The sequence below is a fragment of the Piliocolobus tephrosceles genome, chromosome 7 (assembly GCF_002776525.5).
Source record: "Piliocolobus tephrosceles isolate RC106 chromosome 7, ASM277652v3, whole genome shotgun sequence".
NCBI lineage: Eukaryota > Metazoa > Chordata > Mammalia > Primates > Cercopithecidae > Piliocolobus > Piliocolobus tephrosceles.
The window spans coordinates 82,108,800-82,129,215 of record NC_045440.1 but is presented as its reverse complement, the minus strand read 5'-3'; the positions used below and the strand labels follow the sequence as shown (position 1 = coordinate 82,129,215).

The 20,416-nt window shown below is 38.1% G+C and overlaps 1 long non-coding RNA gene across 3 annotated transcripts in view; it reads right to left on the bottom strand.

The window, feature by feature from the left end:
* LOC111553160 overlaps positions 1–20,416 on the bottom strand; it is a 79,609-nt gene that overhangs the window by 36,402 nt on the left and 22,791 nt on the right. Inside the window, exons 3-4 of one of the 3 annotated variants that reach the window (XR_002734833.1) lie at positions 12,919–13,003; positions 10,815–10,909 (exon numbers count right to left, since the gene is read on the bottom strand). The exons of 1 other annotated variant lie outside the window; for it this stretch is intronic. This is a non-coding gene — a long non-coding RNA (uncharacterized LOC111553160). Of the gene's footprint in view, positions 1–10,814; positions 10,910–12,918; positions 13,004–20,416 lie in introns of those variants that run through there. One more of the 3 variants, XR_002734831.2, reaches the window with a different exon arrangement.

The following is a 20,416-nucleotide window of genomic DNA, read 5'->3' as shown; positions in this document are numbered from 1 at the left end:
TTTCATTTGATTTCGTATTTATAATGCTATTTCCTTGTGTTAACTGTCCCTTTTATCTTGATTTGAATTACCAAGGATTTATCCTTCTATTCACTTCATTCCATAAATATTTTGGAACCTATTTTACTCTAAGTGGTTGACCCTACACTTTTGTCTGTTTTCTAATTTAATGTCTGCCTTTACCTTTATTAGTTCTACTTGCTGTTTTCCTTGAACTTGGTGTTTTATTGATGAATTTTGGTTTATATATTGTTTTGTTTCATTGTCAATCTTTTTACCTCTCTAATGAAAATGTTTAGTTCATATATTTCCTCATTTTAAAACAATAACAGCATTTAACTTTATAAATTGATTTCTGACTCTAGCTCCATGCTGTATATTCAGATATGTAATGGACATATTGGTCACTTGTCTCATCCTGCACATTCCCCTTTTCTGCTAGTGTGCCTGCACAGCCTCTAATAAGCAGGGACTTGTGACACTACAGTCCTATGATTGATCACATGGGATCCAATTAGTCCTAACTGCTTAGACTGGGCTGGGCATCTGATTCAACTGGACCAATCAGATTTTCCTCTACTTGAAGGCCAGACTTAGAAAACAGTGACTCCAGTTGGTGTCCGCTGAACTCCAAATGAGATATAAGAAAAAGTCAGAATTTGAGCAGCCATGTTCAACCCAAGATAAACTGAAATGAAAAAAAAAAAGACAAAAAACAAAAAAAACTAGCCTATGGATAAACTTATGTATGAAAACAGGAAAAACCAAGAGACTGTGCAAAGAGAGACAGAAAGACAGAAAAGGTAGTCACCTTGATTTTTGCAAGATTTCCTGTTCTTTCTGCAGTTTGGCTTTCTCTAACCTCTAGTTTCCATTTTACTTAAACTAGCCAGAGTTACTTGTCTCACAACAAAATGATTTCTGACACAGTTATTTTATTTCATTTAAAAAATTTTAAATAGCATTTTTGACATTATTTTAAACTTAGTGGGTTTTTAAAGTTTTTAAATAGTGAGTTTAGTACATATGCTAGCCTGTGGGAAAACTAGCTAGTTGGTTCATAAACCTGCATCACAGTTTATCTGTAACAGCAACTTGAATTTTTAGTATGGTTCCTGGATTTCTCTGCTGCTTTCAATAACTTCCGTGGTTCTTTACAAAAAAGGAAGTAAGTGGTGTAAATGGAAATAGCATGTATTAGTTTCCTATTGCTGCCGTAACAAATTAACATGAACCTGGTGGCTAGAAACAACACAAATGTATTATCTTGTATTTCTGGTAGTCAGAAGTTTGAAATAAGATTTATGGACTAAAATCAAAATGTTGGCAGGGCTTTGTTCCTTCTGGAGGCTTTTGGGAAGAATCTGATTCTTGGCCTTTTCTAGCTTCTCAAGGCTACTTGTATTCCTTGGCCGTGGCCCCTTTCTCATCCTCAAAGCACATCACTGAGCTCTGTTTCCATCATCACATCTTCTCTCTGCTCTGGCCCTTCTGCCTTTCTCTTATCAAGATCCTTTTAATTATATTGGGCCCCAGATAAACCATCTTGAACTGAATCACACCTGCAAAGTCCCTTTTACCATTAAAGGTAACATATTCACACATACTCAATTCACATTCTGGAATGACAATGTAGACATGTTTGAGTGGGCGTTGTTCAGCCTGCCATGGAGCATTAGATTAAGGGCTGTTTATTCACATGCTCGTTCTGTAATCAATAGATCTTAAATAAGTCACTTAAATTCTCCACACCTCAGTTTCCAAAACTGTGAAGTGAGGGGCTCATACTAAATGAACTTTAAAAAAAATCTCTTCCTAGGCCAAAATTCTGTTTCTAGGTTACCATAAATCACACATAAAATAACACCAAATTGTCAGCATAATTTTGGAAGTGGTTATTTTTTTCTGAAGAATATTTTACTAATTTTACCTACTAGGTCTCTTAGTTTCACGCAACTATTTAAATGTTCCCTCTCATTTGACAAGACTAGCATTCTGCTTCCCACTACATATAATTATTTTGTCCTTTCTTAATGGCATTGTTACTCCTTCTTATCCAATACTTCCTTTCCTTTCTAATGCTTCTCTACACTCCTTCCCACTCATACTAACTGACTTCCTAATCTCTTGCTTAAAAAAGAAAAATAAAAGAACTTGTAAGACTTACTAATATGCTGTGACTTTTAAGGAAGCTTATTTTAAATGAATACTCCTTTTTTTCCATTCATTTTTCAAAAAGTATAAAAGTAAAATATGAGGCCTATTATCTGTACCTTCTTCACTCACTGCCATTCCACAAAATAAAAAAGCTCTATTTAGTCAATAATTTAAGCCTTTTAGTAAAATGCTATTTCATAAAATAACAACTGTGGGAAATGTTAGGATTCCATCTACATTTTTCCTCTCCTTGAAGTTATTGCTCATCTGAAATCAGATGTGGTTCTCTGGTATCTCCACAACAGTGAAAATTGGACTGGAGAGAACCCCTTGATCAAACAGAAGAAAGCTGAAGGAAGGCCTGGCACAGTGGCTTATGCCTGTAATCCTAGCACTTTGGGAGGTTGGGGCAGGCAGATCACTTGAGGTCAGGAGTTGGAGACCAGCCTGGCCAACATGGTGAAACACTGTCTCTACTAAAAATACAAAAATTAGCTGGGCATGGTGGCATGCACCTGTAATCCCAGCTACTCAAGAGGCTGAGGCAGGAGAATTGCTTGAATCCAGGAAGTGGAGGTTGCAATGAGCCGAGATTGCTGTACTGCACTACGGCCTGGGCAACAGAGCTAGACTCCATCTCAAAAAGACAAAAAAAAAAAAAAAAAAAAACTGAAGGAAATTCATCTGGTTACAAGATTAACCTTTGCAAAGCCAGTTAGGAAGGCTGGATAGCAGGCAGAAGGTGAGGTCAGGCACAAGGCACACACTGTCCTCGCATGTCATGCATGGCGAAAAGTATAAAGGCAGGGCATGGTATCCAGGTGGTAGATTGCAGGCAAGGCACAAGGTCGCTACTGCCCTGTGCTGTACATTCCTAGCAATAATCACACCTGTGTGTGGACTAAAGCAAATAAGGTCTAGCTCTTTTGTTCTCTCCTCACACTGACCCTCACATTGAAACTACTTATGTAATTCCCACTTTTCAGGATTGATTTTGGAAGTGAAAGGAGACAACAGGAAAGCAAAGACTGACTTTCAGGACTAGCCCTTCTTTTCGGAAACTGAGCTCCTACCTTCTCATATATTCCTTTTAATTCCAAACCCCAAACACCACAGTATCTGGAGAAACGAAGAATACTTAGAGGAATTGTCAGAGATTAAATAAAGGATATTAAGTGACAATCTCATGCAGGAAAGAGAATACGCTTAAGTGAATATTTTATACAATTCAGTTTATTGTTGTAGCCCCGCTGTTGTTAATACCACTCCCATCAACAGAAATTAATACAACTATGTATTTCAAAATTAGCAAGAGCCAAGATGAGCAACTTTCTCTTTCTTCAGTACCTATTTTCGATACTTTCATTATCCTAACTCTGAATTTGCCCTGAAAGTGCATTCCAATTAATGTCTAACACCAGGCAGCTTATGATGTGGTTATTGACTCCTTAGGGAATGGAATTAAACCATTAAATCCATTTTCTAAATCCAGGGTGAAAGGTTAATGGATTGACTAAAATACTAAACAAATTCAAAGTAATATCCCTTGGAGGAAGAGATGAGGAAAAATGTCCAATGCTCGTCTTGCCAAATTTTTTCTCTATTCTTAAATGCTCTAAATAATGTCAAAAGAACTGCAGAAAAACTATGGAGGCTAAAAAATTAAATAATGATGCGTCCTTTGTAACTGCCTTCCACCAAGCAATTTGTAGCAAATTTGAGTTTTTACCTTATTTCCTGGAAGACATAGAATAGTAGGTCAACAGGAAATGTTATTTACATTTAGCAGTTGGCAGAGATTAAACTGCAAGAAAAATTGATATGTGCAGCTTCTCACATCAACGATAAGAAAGAGAATAATATTCAGAACCTGTGAATCCAGCTATATTACTTATTACCTGGACTATCCTTCCTTTCTGAAAATTAAAAATATGATATTGCAGTTGAATACATAAAAATTATTTTCCTTCTGAAAATCTAAGCTCAACTCTAAAGGATACAGCAGATTATATGAATGCTTAAAATTATTCTTTCTTCCTCCCTACCTCCATAGAAAGAGTGATGTACTCTGTCTTTAGACTTTGGACTTGCCACCACAACTTGCTTTGACCAATGGCCTGTTGAAAGACATGACATCAGCAGGAGCTTGAAATTTGCTCGCATAGTTGTCTTCTTGTGCCTCTGGCATTGCCATGAAAAAAGATTCCTCTGCATACCTATTTGCCCCAGGACGAAGACCAGAGCCAAACCTGTAGCTCAAAGTTGAGTTACCTGGCTGAGTCTAGTCCAGGTGAGCTAATTCCTGCCAACCAGCAAACTCATGAAAAATTTTTAAAAAAAAAGAAAAAGAAAAATAAGCACTGATTGTTGAATGGCACTGAGACATTATGGTTGTGCAGTAACAACTGACCAAACGGATGAGAGTTATGTGGTCTACAGTCTATGGTCTGAAAATAGTTGATTTCCCTTTAGGTCTGTTTCTGAGCTGCTTTTCCTATTTTGAACTCCTGAGCCCTAATTCTCCCAGGCTAAGGTGATTTGCTCCAGCTCCCAGCCATTATTATAATTTTGCAACTAAATTTTCTTTAGTTTTCTTTGCTACTGCTGCAATATTTACAATTTAAATTACTATAAACTTTGTGTACCATGTTGCTTGGCTTTTTATGTTGAAGGAGTTCAGGAAATAACCCCCTGAAGTATGCCATTTTGGACCTCAAACTGAGGGCACTTGGGGAACAGCAAATGTGGGGAAAGGTTTTCTCTGAACTACCCTTATCTACCTAAAGAGAAATCCTCCATATGAAATGCAATTGTCATGAATCCCCTCCCCAGGAATCTCATCAACCAGAGAAGCTTAAACTTGAGTTGCAGGTGAGAAAACTGGATAATCCCATGGCCAGAGAGACAGACTTGCTGTCACCTTTTCTTCTGAGGACCTATTTATCTTGTCCCCAAAGCATTTACTGTCCCGTAAGTTGTCTACATCCCTCCTCCCCTTTCCCCAATGAAGAGAGTATATAAGCTTCTCTATAAGGTTTTTTTTGGAGTATTTAATTTCCTTCATGTGACGCCCCCATGCATGTAATAAATTTGAATACCTCTTCTCCTGCTAATCTGGCTACTGTCAGTTTATTTTATAGAATCAATTATCAAACCCTCAGAGAGTAAAGGGAAAGTCTTTCCTCTTCTACGCTGCTATTGCCCAGGGCAATCTGTGGAATCCCGAGGAATGTAAATGGGCTTAAGGTATTTACAGATTTGGTTTCTGCATATTTTTGCTCTTTTACTGTATTTGGAGGAAGACAGCTCTGAGGTCACTATTTCTTTGGTATAGATTTTATCACTGTAAAAATCTGATTTGCATGTAACATTCAGAGAATAACATTTCCAATCATTAGTTTAGAAATGCAGAGTGTGTACCAATGTGAACATATGATTGTCACTCCTGTTTCATGGAATTGTTTCCTAGGGTGGCTACAGAACCTTGGTCTAGCAGTGCCAAATCAGATGAATGTCTACCAGACTGTGAAATTTGAATAGAGATAATGTACATGGAAATGTTAGAATTGCTGGGGTCAGATTTATTTATTTATTTATTTATTTATTTATTTATTTATTTATTTATTTTTATTATACTTTAAGTTCTAGAGTACATGTGCACAAAGTGCAGGTTTGTTACATATGTATACATTGCCATGTTGGTCTGCTGCACCCATTAACTCGCCATTTACATTAGGTATATCTCCTAATGCTATCTCTCCTCCCTCCCCCCACCCCACGACAGGCCCCAGTTTCTGATGTTCCCCACCCTGTGTCCAAGTGTTCTTGTTGCTCAATTCCCACCTATGAGTGAGAACATGTGGCATTTGGTTTTCTGTCCTTGTGACAGTTTGCTCAGAATGATGGCTTCCAGCTTCCTCCATGTCCCTACAAAGGACATGAATTCATCCTTTTTTATGGCTGCATAGTATTCCATGGTGTATATGTGCCATATTTTCTTAATCCAGTCTATCATTGATGGACATTTGGGTTGGTTCCAAGTCTTTGCTATTGTGAATAGTGCTGCAATAAACATACGTGTGCATGCGTCTTTATAGCAGCATGATTTATAATCCTTTGGGTATATGCCCAGTAATGGGATGGCTGGGTCAAAAGGTATTTCTAGTTCTAGAACCTTGAGGAATCGCCACACTCTCTTCCACAGTGGTTGAACTAGTTTACAGTCCCATCAACAGTGTAAAAGCATTCTTATTTCTCCACATCCTCTCCAGAACCTGTTGTTTCCTGACTTTTAGGGATCAGAATTTTATCCAGTCTCATGTAGACAGTAAAGATGATCAAAGAGAATCTAAACATCATTAGCTATCTTCACTCAAGGAAGAGACAACTTCCCCAACCTGCAGTAGAATGACCCAAGTGAACTGATATAATGAACACCCTCTCCTGGAAAGGCAGTAAAAAATAACTTTAGGTGCATTTTTAAGTTATCATAAAATAAGGGAAGTCTTCATTGTTCAAAAGAATAAAAGCCCAGTAATCCAAAGAGACAGGTGAAGTTGGTAAGTGTTTTGAAGATTTAATCCACCTTAAGTTTTATTTATTTATTTTCGTTAGCTGTTTCTTCTTTTAATTTTTAAAGAAATTTTTAATTTTAATTGATATATTATATTTGTACATATTTATGTGGTACGTGTGATATTTTCTTAAATGTAGAGTGCAATGATCAAGTCAGTGTATTTAGGATAATCATCACCATAAGCATTTATCATTTCTATATATTGACGACATTTAAAAACTTCACTTCTGGCTATTTGAAATGTACGATACATTGTTGATAACTTTAGTCACCCTAATCTACCATTGAACATTAGAACTTATTTCTTTTAATTATATGCCATTAAGCAATCTCTCTTCATCTCCCCCTCCACACACATTCACATCCTTCCCATCCTCTGGTAACTATCATTCTGCTGTGTCTCCATGAGATCAAGTTTTTTAGCTTCCACAGTGAGTGGGAATGCATCTTTCCAATGATAGAATTTGGGTAGAATTCTGTAAGAAATAAAGCTGATGGGATTATATAAAATTGCTGTATTATATTATAAGTCCACTTTTATAGATATCTATTGATAAAATGCACATAGTGGGATGTGGTTCAGGCTCTCGGGTTCCAGGATTCTCAGTCTTGGCACTATTGACATTTTGAACCAAACAATTTTTTTTTTTTTTTAAGACAGAGTCTTGCTCTGTCACCCAGGCTGGAGTGCAATGGCGTGATCTCACTGTAACCTCTACCTCTCAGGTTCAAGCTATCCTCCCGCCTCAGCCTCTCAAGTAGCTGGGAACACAGGCACACACCACCACGCCCAGTTAATTTTTATATTTTTAGTAGATACAAGGTTTCACCATGTTGGCCAGGTTGGTCTCCAACTCTTGACCTCAGGTGATCCACCCACCTCAGCCTCCCAAAGTGCTGAGATTACAGGCGTGCACCACTGTGCCCGGCCAAAACAATTCTTTTTGTGGGGACTGTCCTGTGCATTGTAGGATTTCTGGCAGCATCTCTGGCCTCTACTCGACAGATGCCAGTAGCACCACAGCTGTGACAATCAAAAAGATCTCTAGATATTTCCAAATGAGACGAAAGTAGTCCAGTTGAGAGCCACTGAGTTAGAGGATATTGTATTCTAATTTGTCAACTAAAGATACCACTTTCCCTTTTCTTCTCCTCCATGATTTTGCTAATCCACCTGATCTTCATCCTCTCTCTCCTCTCCATACAAAGGTAGTCATTCTTCATGCAAACCTCTCACGCTTTATAGAAATGTCCCATTGCATTAAAGTTCAGCTATAATGCAATGGTAAATGTCAAAGCAACGTTTATGGAGACAAACTCCTAAATAGACAGAGACTGGTGAACATAGCATCAGTTATGCTTTTTGGTTCCAATAGTGTATATTGAAACTAGTCTGTACCTGCACTAGTTTATTACATAGATCTAGACATCATAATGGTATTCGTTAAAGAGATATTTCACCTGTATCTCATTATTCTCAATTGTATAGTCAAGAGTAGAACATTTTTCTACTGATCTGAAGAAACTTTGTATGCCAACAGCTACAACTAGTCTGATTCTTATAATTAGACAGTATAAGATTTCTTGCATGCAAACACCATAATCATATTTTGTTTTCAACAAAGAACCATCTGTTTTCTAAAGGATGTGCTCCCAGGCATGCAATATTTCATTTAGATATTATGGCGCTGCTGCTATATTATCCTTGCTATGTGAGCCATATCATTGCAAGTGTGAAGTCCACAAGCCATGTGTTGCAATAAGGTTATCTCCTTTTCTACTGTTAGTTTTGAGGCAACGTGTCAATAGTTTATGCACACAGTGACACAGAAAAATCTGGGGAGTAACTAAGATAGTTCATAGTAGAGCCAACTACACTGGCAGATGGTGAATGCCCTTCCACAGTGTTCAAGCACAGGCTACAAAGTAAGGGCTACTTGCTTGGAGTGGGCAGTTGGCCTATCTAATATGCATGTTCCCTCCAAGAATATTTTATTATTCTTATTTTTTAAACTTCAATTTCAATCAATCAATTAACCCTTGAACTGTTTTTAGAAAGTAAATGCTATGAGCAGTAGTGCCTAAATCCTATAAAATGGAGATTGTCATCTCCATTTTACAGATGGGGAAAATAAGTCTTAAAAAGATAAAAGTACCCCCTTCTAACTCCATGTCAAAGCAGAGATTTAAGCCCAGGTCCAGCTGACTACAGCGACTACCCTGAAGTAGCGGACTAGGAGTCAGAGCATATGATGAGTTTTTAGCCGAGACATAATACACAAGCCAGAGATTTTTGCCACACACACACACACAAAATTCTTCATCTTTTAAAAACTTCTCTGCCTTGTATCACTTATGATGAGATCCTATATTAAGCAAAAAACTAATTAGTCAATGGAGAAAAACCCTGTTAATAAAAGTGTTCTGCTACAAGTGACACTTTGTTCTCTAGTTAAGTAATTGTATTGGTTCAAAATGCAATTAAATTTTCTACACACAAATAAAAACTCAGTTGAAAACGAAGCATAAATCCATATCACTTTAATTCTGTTATCTCTTTTAAAACTGCATGTACCAATTTAGTGAAATGGTTTATATGTGTGTGTGTCTGTGTGTGTACAATTTTTAAGTAGTTTTAAGTCCTAGGTTTCATATTTGCACCACTTTCCCTCAGATCTTAAAAAAATTTGTAGAGAAGCACAATTGAAAATAGATCAAGAATTTTATTTATGGTACAACTATTTTCCTGACGGAAGTCAGAAAATTATAAAACAAGATGGTTTTCAGTATATATATTTGAGAACAAGATGAGGAAACAAAATGCTAAAAACCTGTACTTGAAATGCTATTTCTGTATAAAAATAATGAAATGTCAGGATCAAGAGGAATCCCGTAAATCACGTTATTAGCTTCTGTTTTAGTTTATTATATGCAGCTATGGATCTGAGACCTTTTCTCTTATTAAATCTACAATTGGCTAAATTGACACAATTTCACTCTCTTATAAAAAAAGAGAATCCTATCTAAATTACATGATTTAGTTTTACCCATTATTTGACCTTTCCTTCGCTTGTATTTCCTATTTACAGTTTCAAGCTTTTGAAAGCTGGCTTGACATACAAAGTATTTTTCTGTGGCAAACAAAATAAATCAGTCCCTTCAGAACGCTTTACTGTATTTATATCCCATCTTGTTCCAAAAGATAGAGAGGATTTACAAAATCATGTATAATAATATGAAAATATTTAATGAGATAAAAAGTTAGAAATGAAGAAAATAATGAGGGAAAGCTTTATAATGTTATTTACTTTAAAAGTAAATTAACCACTTAGTTGCTACTGCTCAAGATTATAAACAAAATAACCAATACCAGACAAACATGCTCTATTAGTTTTACTGTACTAGGCCATTTCTCTTCGCTTATAGCCCACTCTTACTTGTTTCATGTAAAGTCTTTCTGGAAGAACACCAGGTTAGCATAGTATTAAAGTGAGAGTGGATACCATTTGTTGAGCATCTCCTCTGAACCACCCAAATAATCACTCATTCAATTTGGTCACATTCTAAGCTAAATTCAACTCAACCAGCAGACATTTGTGCCCTGTTATTTCATGTTTTCCCACACATATATTTTTTAGGTGCCCTCTGAGTATAAGCTCCTCAAGGGCAAGAACAAGGTGTTTCACCCCTTTATACTGCTCACAATCCCAATTCCACCATACTCTTCCCACCATGAAAAAATTTTATTGCAAAAGCAGTCTATGGGAAGAGGGATCTTTGCCCATCCTGCCTGCCTGTGTGTGTGTGTGTGTGTGTGTGTGTGTGTGTGTGTGTGTGTTTATCATAGTCTAAACTACTTACTACAGATTCTGAATCCCAATCCCAAAGTCTATAAATAAAATGTGGTTTTGCAGCTTTGCAGACACTGCTGCCGAGGAAAACCCTGTACTATTAGCCATGGTCAACCCAACCGTGTTCTTCGACATTGCCGTCGACAGCGAGCCCTTGGGCCGCGTCTCCTTCGAGCTGTTTGCAGAAAAGTTTCCAAAGATAGCAGAAAATTTTCGTGCTCTGAGCACTGGAGAGAAAGAATTTGGTTATAAGGCTTCCTGCTTTCACAGAACTATTCCAGGGTGGTGACTTCACACGCCATAATGGCACTGGTGGCAAGTCCATCTATGGGGAGAAATTTGAAGATGAGAACTTCATCCTAAAGCATACAGGTCCTGGCATCTTGTCCATGGCAAATGCCGGACCCAACACAAATGGTTCCTAGTTTTTCGTCTGCACTGCCAAGACTGAGTGGTTGGATGGAAAGCATGTGGTCTTTGGCAAAGTGAAAGAAGGCATGAATATTGTGGAGGCCATGGAGTGCTTTGGGTCCAGGAATGGCAAGACCAGCAAGAAGATCACCATTGCTGACTGTGGACAACTCAAATAAGTTTGACTTGTGTTTTATCTTAACCACCAGACCATTCCCTCTGCAGCTCAGGAAGCACCCCTCTACCCCATTTGCTCACAGTATCCTAGAATCTTTGTGCTATTGCTGCAGTTCCCTTTGGGTTCCATGTTTTCCTTGTTCCCTCCCATGCCTAGCTGGATTGCAGAGTTGAGTTAAGTTTATGATTATAAAATAAAAACTAAATAACAAAAAACAAAAAAAAAAATGTGGCTTTGCAAAGAGTCAAAAGAGGTCCTTATGAGTTCAAGCATGTCCCTACCAAAATTCACATGTTGAAGTCCTAATCCTCATTACATCAGACCTTATTTAGAGGTAGGATATTAACAGAGGCAATCCAGGTAAAAATGAAGTCATTCAGGTGCACCCTAATCTAATATGACCAGTGTCCTTATAAGAAGAGGATATTAGGATTCAAACTGGTATAGAAGGAAGACAATGTGAAGATACAGGTAGAAGACAGCCATATGCAAGCCAAAGGGAGATCTAGAGCAGGTGTCTCCCTCACGGCCTTCAGAAAGAACATATTCTGCTGATACCTTGATCTCAAACTTCTAGCCTCCAGAATTGTGAGAAAATTAAATTCTGTTGTTTACGCTACTCTGTTTATAGGTACTTTTTGACAGCAACACCAGGAAACTAACACAGAAGGTTTTTTTGGTCTTTTTGTTTGTGTTTTTTAACTTGCAGCATCTAGGTATTATTTGAGACTGTCTGAACTCATTGAGATAAGAATCATACACATTTTACTCTTTGTTTTTATATATAGCAAACTACTAAGACTATATACACAGTAGGGTCGTATATCAATATTTAGTTCTACTCATTAATTAATGATGGTAACCTTTCGCCAGTTTTGCAAGAGAATAGTGTGTGTTCTGGTCCAGTCTGAATGATAACATTTATGGTATCCTCATAATCAACAACATCTTATTGAGGTTATACCCTGTGCCTATTACTGTTATGGGCACTTCATTCACGTTAAATCTCTTAATCCTGACAAGAGGAAGGAAATGCTATTATTATCTCTGTACCTTGCTGTTTTGCATACTATCTCTTCTTTCTTCAGGCCTTTACTACTAACCACAGAGAGTTCAAGTCTTATTTATTTGCTTAAAGAATATCCTTTAAGAACTAATGTTTGATAGCTCCTTTTCTCAGGAGTCTTTCATTCTATTAATTTGTTCTGCAAGATGTTGGATATTAACAGTATAAGTTAACGAAAGTTTTGCATGATAATGCAGCTCTCTGTCATCCTGTAGTTCACCTGTTTCAGAATCATCTTGACTACTTGTTTGAAATTCTCATTCCAAGGTCCAATGTCAGACCTAATGAATTAGTTTCTAAGGGTGGGGCCCTGACAACTATATTTGTCAATAAACTTTTTGGACGATTCCTCTGCACATTCAAATTTGAGAACCATGGACTATTTTGAAAATGCCATCTGTGTTTTCACTAAATATTAGTTCAATTGATTTATTAACTCATTAATGGAGACCTTACCTACTAATCATATGGGAAGAAACTTTACAAATTATAAAAGGTTAAATATAAAATTATAATAAAAAAATCAATGCAGTTTTAAAGCAGATTACATTCACACTGTTAGGAAGACAAGGAAAGCAAGCATTAATACTCAACAAATGAGCCTGAAAACATCACTAATCCATCTGCTTTACATTAAATGTCTCATTAAGAAGGACAATTTTAGCATATGGTTACTGACCTTGGTGGATTTCACCAATTATTTCATAATACTGTAATCCAAGTTACAAGTTCCAGCACATGTATTGACAATGAAGTCTAATGGACTGGAAAGAAGAAAAGAATTCATTATAAAAAATATATTAGTCTCATTATTTCCAAAAGTCTTCCATCAATTTGATTTGCCAGAAGTCAATAGTTTTATAGAAAAGCCTAAATATTTCTAAGTTCCTGATTGGTAACAGGAAGAAGCATGTTGTGTAGCCAGCCTCCAAGATGGCACCCAGTGATCCTGACCTCCTGGTTTTCATACCCTTGTGTAGTCCCCTCCCATATTGAATAGACCTGACTAAACTCATTGAGATAAGAATCATATATATTTTACTCTTTGTTTTTATATATAGCAAACTACTAAGACTATATACACAGTGGGGTCAGATATCAACATCTAGTTCTACCCCTTAATTAATGATGGTAACCATTCACCAGTTTTGCAAGAGAATAGTATGTGTTCTGGTCCAGTATGAATGATAAAATTTATAGTATCCTCAAAATGAACAACATTTCATTGAGGTTATACCCTGTGCTTATCTATCCAGTAGGATATTGCAAAAATGATGGGAGTGGGACTTCTGAGGCTAGGTCATAAAAGATACTATTGCTTTTCTCCTGATTTCTCTCTCCTGTTACTCTGAAAGACTCCTGCTGTCATGCTGCACGGACACTTAAGTAGCCTATTGAAGGACACATATGAAGCGAAACTGCTTTCTGCCAACAGCTGACATGAACTTTCTACACATGTTGAGTGAGTCATCTTAGAAGCAAAACCTTCAGCCCTGGACAATCCTTCAAATAACTGCCGCTTCAGCCGCCATCTTGATTGCAAACTCACCAGATACCCTAAACCAAAATCATGCAACTAAGCCACCCCTGAATTCCTAATCCACAGAAACTGCGTGATATGGCAAATGTGTATTTTTGCTTTTAAATATTTTGTTATGTACCAATAGATATAAATTAATACAGATATAAATGCAATAATTCCAAGGATGCTTACATGCTGGAATAGCACTTGATATTATTAACCTACCTCTCCGCAGCCCTTCAAATCCAGGTGTTATTTTCACTTTTCCACCATCTTTTCAGAGAGCTCTTTCTCAATCCCTTCTGCTTTCTTTCTCCTTTTATCACTTATGATTGGTCCTTTCCAAGAGATCTACTTTTTATTCTCTTGGTTCATTCATCCCATATCAACTCATCTTCTCTATGAGGATGGTTTTCAAATCTTTTTTTTTCCAGCCCTGGATGTCTCTCCTTAGACACAATATACAAATGGCACTTGAGCGTTTCCACATGGGTGCTTAAAGTCAACATAGCTGCAACTGGATTTGTCTTCTTGTCTTTAAAATTGATTGTCCTCTTCTGACTTCATATCTATTAGTGGGACTCTTCTTCTCCCCAGTGATAAACCATCAAACTAATTCTCCAACTCTTCACTTATTTTCCATTGGCTTCTTATTGTTAAATTCTGTGAATTTATGCTTCACAATGTCTTTAAAATCTTCTGTTTCTTTTCATTTCTATTACCTGATTCACAACCACTTGCTTGTGAAGTGATCATTACAATAACCCCCTGAGGTGATAATAATAGTAACCACTACATCTATTCTTCTTGATCTCCAACACTAATAAAATAATATTAGTTCATGATCTTCCATCTGTCATGCACACAACTGTCAAATTTATCCTTCTAGACATTACATTCTTCTTCCTTCACTGAGAAATTTTCAATGGCAATTCTTTATCCTTAATTTTACCTTTCCCAACCCCTTCTCCAACTACTGCATTATTTTAATCCTCGTGAACTAAGCTGGAATTTTACTGCCATCCTAGCAAGTCAATCATAGTTCTACCTCCATACTTCTTGTCCAGTTCACTCTCCACTTGTTAATGACCTCCTTAGTCTCTCTACATGTTCACAATATTTAAATCTTTGCCATGCTTCACAACCCAACTCAAGTCTCACCTCTCTAATAGATTTTCTTTGTTCTCTCTGGTTCACAAAATATTACCAGTATATGTATTCAAAAGTATAATAAATAGACAAGAAATATTAATATGAAATTAAGATATTATCTATACAAGTTATCTAAACCACTATTATACTTGCTTCTTGTTGCATTCATTTAGCAGTAAATAGTGTATGTCTTTGTGCTTTCAACGAATGAAGACCTAGCTCAACATGAATCAGCTGAAATAGAATATTTCTGCAAGTCTCTAGAAATCTCATAATTCCATCTGGAATTATGAATGCCTGTTGGTCATTAATAAGCCAGCTCTACCCAAATAGTGCCTACATGATTAGGTCAGCATAAATCTGTTGTGATTTAGAATAGAAAGTGGCAGCGCCTGCATTGTTTCCCTTGCCATTGTTCCATATTGTGATCATGCTTAACTGATTAAATGATGCTTTCTATACAACATTGTATTAGTAAGAGTTGAAATTACTGTATTTCTCTTAAAACTGAACTTGTTTTATATGTCCCAGAAATTTCTTAAATGCTAGTCCTAAGGGCCTAGCCCACAATGGTACTTCTCTAACAGCAACAACATAGCATATCTGCCCAAAGAGCACTACATCTAGCCATTGTGATTTATCCAACTCTAAAATACTGATAATAACATTCTAGATTTTTTTCATTTGTATGAGTGTCTCCTCCCTCCATAAATTGCACAGTACTGGAAGTCAGAAACGAAGTTCAACAATTCATTCAAAAATGTTTTCTGAATATTAGCTCAGGAAGGATCCATTAAAAATTTTGAAGCAAGAATGTATGAGGCAGAGTTCTGAGTTGCCAGCAGCAGAAATACTCTGGTCAAATTAAGAAGAAAAGGAAAACAATATATTGAAAAGCTATTGGGTGGCATACAGATTCATCTACAAGTCAGAGAACCGGGCTCAGAAAATAGCCAGGAACAAAAGGCAGCTGGATCATGACATAAAACTGGTTGGGCAAGAGACTGAAGCTCTACATCTGACCTCTGGACACTGGAACTACCACCAGTGCTGCCTCCAGCACTAGACTCTGGAGGCCACTCCTGACACTATTACCTTGGAGACTGGATGTTACTGCCACTTTTTGCTTTGGATTCTAAATCTATAGCAGGCATGTCTGATTGGGCTAGCACATGTTATGCACCTCAGTTGCAAGAGACTGAAAAAACAGTGCCAATTCTTTTTACCTTCAAAAACAAGAGGCAAAATAGGTCAACCAGGGGATGAGGTTCAAATGCTAGACAACAAAAATAATTTTCTAAAAAAAAGGTATGTTTTCACTACAATGTATTATGATCATTTTGCCCTTTAGAACGATCACTGTAACACCAATATTGAGAATAATTACAGAAGCCAAATTGGAGTTTTAGTTTGAAGCTGCATGCAAGACATTATGAAGGTAAGGGGATGGAGAGGAAACAACAGATTCAAGAGAATGTGTAATGACAGAATCTGGAGACCAATTTCACTTGGTGAGTAAAGGAGGGTTGTCAATAATTGCTGTTGGATTTCTGGCTGGGGAGACCATGTGAATTTAAACAGAAAATTTAGCAAATCAGGTAGGGGCATTTTGAGTATAAAGTGTCTGTGGCCATTTAAATGTGCCATAACATCTTTGCAGTTTTTCTTTGCAAAACTGCAAAAAAAAAAAAAAAAAAAAAAAAAAAAAAAATAGATTCTTGGTATAATTTGGATACTTATCCCTGCCCAAATCCAGTGTTGGAGGTGGGAACTAGTGGGAAGCATTTAGGTCTTAAGGGAAGAACCCCTATGGCTTGGTGCTGTTCTCACAGTGTTGAGTGGATTCTCATGAGATTTGGTTGTTTAAACGTGTCACTTCCCACTCCCTCTCGCTCCTGCTCTGGCCATATGATGTGCCCGCTTCCACTTTACACTCCACCGTGAATAAAAGCTCCCCAAGGCCTTCCCAGAAGCTGAGCAGATGCTGGCACCATGCTTGTACAGCCTGAAAAACCATGAACCAAAAAAATGTCTACTTTATAAATTACCCAGCCTCAGGCATTCCTTTATAGCAATGAAAGAATGGCCTAGAATAGAAAATTGGTACTGGGAGAGGCATCACTATAAAGATACCTGAAAATGTGGAAGCAGCTTTGGAACTCGTAACAGGGAGAGGTTGAAAGAGTTTGGAAGACTCAGAAGAAAAGAAGGTGAGGGAAAGTTTGGAATTTCTTCGAGACTGGTTAAATGGTTATGACCAAAATGCTGATAGTGACATAGACAGTGAAGACCAGGCTGCCAAGGCCTCAGATGGAAAAGAGGAATTTACTGGGAACAGGAGCAAAGATCACCCATGCTATGCATTAGCAAAGAGCTTGGCTGTATTCAGCCCATGTCCAAGAGATCTGTGGAAGTTTAAACTTAAGAGTGATGACTTAGGGTACCTGATGGAAACAATTTCTAAGCAGAAGTGTTCAAGATGTGGCCTGGGTGCTTCTAACAACCTATGCTCAAATGTGGGAGAAAATAAATGACTTAAAGTTGGAACTTATATTTAAACAGGAAACAGAGCACAAAAGTTTGGAAAATCTGTAGCCTGGCTATGTAACAGAGAAAGAAAATTCTTTTTCATGAGAGGAATTCAAGCAGGCTGTGGAGCAACCACTTGCTAGAGAGATTTGCCTAACTAAGAAGGAGCTAAGTGCTGATAGCCAAGACAATGTGGAAAAGGCCTCGAAGGTGTTTCATAGATCTCTGAAGCAGCCCCTCCCATCACAGGCTTTAAGGCCTAGGAGGACTGAGTTGTTTTGTGGGCCAGGTCCATGCCCTGTTTCCTTGTTCAGCCTCAAGATACTACTCCCCACATCCTGGCTGCTCTGGCTCCAGTCTTGGCTCAAAGGGGCACAGATACAGCTGGGGCTGCTGCTTCAGAGGGTGCAAGCCATAAGCCTTGGTGGCTTCCATGTGATGTTAAACCTGTAAGTGCACAAAGTGCAAGAGTAAAGGAAGCATTGTAGCCTCCACCTAGATTTAAGAGGATGTATGGGTGCCCAGGCAGAAGCCTGCTGTGGGAACAGAGACCTCACAAAGAACATTTACTAGGGCAGTGTAGAGGGGAAATGTGGAGTTGGAGGCCCTGCACAGAGTCCCCATGGGGCACTACCTAGTGGAGCTGGTGGAAGGAGGCCACCGTCCTCCAGACCCCAGAATGGTAGATCCATAGCATCTGGCACCTTGCACCTGAAAAAGCCATAGGCACTCAACTCCAACATATGACACCAGCCAAGGGGGCTGCACCCAACAAAGTCACGAGGCAGACCACCCAAGGCCTTGGCAGCCGACCCCTTGCACCAGTGTGTCCTGGATTTGGTACATGGAGTCAAAGGAGATTATTTGGAGCTGTAAGATTTTGAGTGCCCTGCTGCATTTTGAACTTGCATGGAGCCTATAGCCCCTTTCTTTTAGTTGATTTCTCTATTTTGGGGTGGGAATGCTTACCTAACACCTATACTCCCATTGTATCTTAGAAGTAAATAATTTGATTTGTATTTTACAGGCTCGTGGGTGGAAGGGGCTTGCCTTGTCTCAGGTGAGACTTTGGGCTTTTTGGCCTTTTGAGTTAATATTGGAATGAGTTAAGACTTTGGGGGATTATTGGGAAGGCATGACTGTATTTTGCAATGTGAGAAGGACATGAGATTTGTGGGGGCCAGGAGATGAATTACATGGTTTGGATATCCGTCCCTCCCCAAATCTCAAGTTGAGATGTAATCTCCAATGTTGGGGTGGGACTTGGTGGGAGGTGTTTAGGTCTTGGCAGAGGATTCTTCATGGCTTGGAGCTCTCTTTGCAATAGTGAATGAGTTCTCATGGGACCTGCTTGTTTAAAAGTGTGTCACCTCCCCACCCCCTTGCTCCTGCTCTGGCCATGTCATATGCCTACGTGCCTGCTCCTGCTTCACCTTCTGCCATGAGTAAAAGCTCCCTGAGGCCTCCCCAGAAGCTGAGCAGATGCCAGCTTCATGCTTGTACAGCCTGCAAAACCATGAGCCAATTAAACCTCTTTTCTTTATAAATTACCCAGTCTCAGGTATCCCTTTATAGCAAAGCAAGAATGGCCTAACACAAATCTGCTTCCCCACTCTTTGAAATATAGCAGGTCTCATGGTAGAAGTGATATGTGACTGGCAAGTCTCAGCCACAAGTGGTCTTGCAGTTTTCACTCTCATCCTCTTTGAACATTGTGACCACCAAATGAAGAATTCCAAGTTAGCCTGGACAAGAGGCCACCTAGACAAAAAGAGGCTCAGCCATTCCAGCCTTCTGAGCTGAGGACTGAGATATGAAACACACTAATTTCCTATAGCCACCTGAGGAAATACAAGCAGAAGAACCACCCAACCAAACTGCAGAATCATGAGCAAGGAAATAATTGTTTAAGATACTGCATTTTGAAATTGCTTATTGTACAGCAATATAGAAATCATATATTGCTGATAGAATGTCCTGGAGGAGATGTCCATTTGAGAGTTAGAAATGAGTCTGGAGCAAATGAGAGATAATATGACCATCACAATGTCATGCACTGCATGACATTATCCCATATAAGGTCATATTGTTGTAGTCATAGGCAAAGGTGATAATTTAAACCAACACCTAAGACATTAATAGAGAAAAAGAAATTAGTGAAGGACATTGTAAAGGAGCTTCCAGTGATGAATCAAGCAAATCTATTAAACAACTAGGAAGTCATGGATGACCTTGGTCAAAGCTTAGTGTTCTTTGGAGAACTGGTGTAAATGCCGGATAATATGAATTGAGATGGGTTTAGAAAGTAAAGAAAATGAAACAGTAAGTCATGATATCTTTTTGAAAATATTTTTATATGACTAAAAGCAAAAGATAGGGTAGAAGTTGGAGGGGTATTTTTCAAACGATGAAAAACATATCAGCATGTTTACAAAGTGAAGTAGAACTTAAAAGAGATGATGTAAGGTCTCTGAAGAAACAGTAGGGGAAGAAATTAGGCATGAGGGTAAAGGGATCAGCATTTTTCAGGAAGAAGAGCTGCACCTTTACTGACCCTGGAATAAACAATAGAAGGACAAGTACCAGAATAGCTGATTGGTGGAGATGGGTCAATATTTGGGAATGGGAAGGCTCCATCTACAGTAAACTAGTTGCCAGGTGGGAGCAGGAGAGGGAAGTAATTTTTGCCTAAGCTCATCCATTTTCTCTGTAAAGTTACAGACCATTTATCTTCTAAATGTAGGCATATATGAAAAGCTAGGAGATCTGAGCAGAGTGGCAAATATTTGAACAGAGAATAGGATAGAATGTCTGTAATAGTTAGAATACGGCCACAAATTCTGTATCAGGCTGGTTTCAATTTTTCTTGTGATTCAGTACAATGAGTTCTTATTTCTCCCCAGGTTGTGGAAATAAGCAGTCACTGGTTTTTTGTGTTTTGTTGTTGTTGTTGTTTTAACAATATAAAGCCTTT